The sequence below is a fragment of the Prinia subflava genome, chromosome Z, assembly GCF_021018805.1.
Source record: "Prinia subflava isolate CZ2003 ecotype Zambia chromosome Z, Cam_Psub_1.2, whole genome shotgun sequence".
NCBI lineage: Eukaryota > Metazoa > Chordata > Aves > Passeriformes > Cisticolidae > Prinia > Prinia subflava.
Genome location: NC_086283.1, coordinates 15,083,012 through 15,085,551, shown reverse-complemented (window position 1 = coordinate 15,085,551; position 2,540 = coordinate 15,083,012).

Sequence of the window (2,540 nt, the reverse complement as noted above, 5' to 3'; positions counted from 1 at the left end):
CATTGTGTGCAAACTGATGACCTTGGCATAAAGCCTATAACATAATAAACTTTGAATAGGTGGGAGGAAAGTAATTCAGGAATTACAATCTATTTGGAAATTACATGAGATTATGTCTGTATATTTCAAGAAAAATCAAAAGCTTCATGATAACTATTTAGCATTTTTAACAGCTCAGTATAAAAACAGAATCAGAGGTAATTTCTTGATTTAGTAGATTTTTTTTCATAAGCAAAACAAAAACAAATTGTTGGTATCTAATTTGTATTTTTAACTGTGAAATGACCACAGGAGGACTAGGGCTAAGCTTGACACCCTTCTCTTTCCAGTCCTTCATATGCTGAGCTCTTGCAGCAGTTGTTGCTGGTAGGGTACCCAGAACTGCAGGCTTTGACTCAGGAAATGTACATTCTCCAAATTTTTCTGGAAATGGAAATAACCATGCAGTGCTCCTAGTAGCAGTCAAAAATTAGCATCGTTGGCTCCTGTTGAACAAGAACATCACACAATGCTTTCTGAAAAATAAACTGCTCTGTTTCTGACCTCCTGTTTTCATGTGGCCAACCTGATCTGGCCACTGGTGCTTTTCTCATTGCATTTCTTTGATTTGGAACCAAAGTGAGGCACCCAACTGTGATGTTTGCTTTGATGGAGCCACTGAATAGAGCAATAGGCAACCAGTTAATACTGCTGTCCCTAAAGCAGGGTTCTTTCACCCAGTGTTCAAGAGCCAATCTACAAAAGGAGTTGAGATATTTGATTTAATTACCATTCTGCAAGATAGGGTGCCAGACATCTAATACTACCAACACACCTTCTAGGAAGCAGGCAGTCTTTTATCCAAAAAGGAAATAAATAATGAATAATACAGAAAGAGATGTCTGGTCACTCACAGTTATATAACAAAATTCTTTATGCATGTGTGGTGGTCTTGGTCTGGTTCATTGTGTTATCATTTGCATATATAAATTTCACTGGACGTGTTTTTTAGCATTACAATAATCTGGGGTAACTTGAGGTTATATTTTCATCCTATCAGCTAACACCAAGTTATTATTTAATCATATACTCAATTACAGTTTCTGCTTGAGTCTATTTGAACAATTAATTGTCAGTGAAATAAGGATTTATAATGCTCTGTTCCTGGGGGCTCTTCACTCTTCCATTGCTCTGGTACACTGTTGTCATGGTTTCAAAACCAACCTAGAGTTACTGTGAACTTCTTTGTGGATTTTTAACCTCAACTGACATCAAATTCTCCCCTTTGAGACTTATGGACATATCCACAGAGCATTTCTTAGAAGTCACACCTTGTATTTGAAAAAACCAGTTTTTTCTGTAACCAGAAAGACCACCATAAACATACAGTTTCTGATTTTATGACAGGTTTTGGTGCATCAGTATAGTTTTAAGAGCCCTACAGCTGTCTGTGTAACCACCAGTACAATGCAAGGTCCTTTTCAGTTTTCTTTCCGTGGCTCATCTCTCTAAGTGAGGATATAAAGTTTCCATCTTGAAAGTTGTGTACTGACCAGGGGCAAAGGTGCTCACTGACTGAAGTACCTATGTAAAGATGATAAAATGTGCAAAATAGACAGCGAATAACCTTTTCTCATTCGCTCCCCTTGAACATGCATTTGATTGCTTCAATTGCCCAGTGTTTTAGCTGGATATGACTTTGCCTACAATACTTCAAAACGACTCACTCTCTGGCTGGGTAAGTGAGTCTCATCAAGGCAGTCAGCAAGACATCTACCTATTTGATCTGAATTGCCAGGCAAAACTGTGAAAAATTTTGTTGCTTTTTTTCAATCCTACCCTTCAACTTTTTGCTAGACTGGAGCTTACAGAGGGTATGTAAATCCCATTAAACTGCAGAAACTTTGATACTTCTTGGACATCTGTTTCCACATTGATTTCTTGATGTAACTTCTTGATAAGGATCTCATAATTTCAGCAGTTCTGAGAATGCGTTGATATAGAGTTCTCCACTAAACTTCTGATTTTTTGGGGGGGGGGTTGTTTTTTAACATTTTGGTATTTATGCCAATCAATTTTTCCTCTTTCATCAATATATTCCAACAAAATTATATTGTTATTGTAACTTTGCCATTGTTCCAGTGGCAATATGTTTTTGCTAATGTGTAACCAATCAGAGTAGAGCTGTTTTCAACTCATGAAGGGGCACAGTAAAGCACAGCTACACCTTTCTTCCCATTATGGGATTTCTGCTTTGAAGGCACAAACTGGTTTTATTTGTTTTCTGATGGTATTAAAAAAAATACCCTTTAAATCCAAAACCAGTAAAATAAGCATTTGTTTCTGGAACTGAGGTTATCAAGGTGTAAGGAGTGGTATGGTGGGGTATGTGTGCATGTCTATATATTCATAGATATTTAGTTTATGGCTCTTAACTTCTGTGCCAGTCCATAGTCCTGAGAATGGGGCTTCATTACTGGTAAAATAGGAGTATTTAATTCAGAGTGGTACTCCCCAAGCAGTCCAGTATTTATCAAGGGCTCCAATCCTTTACACACTTC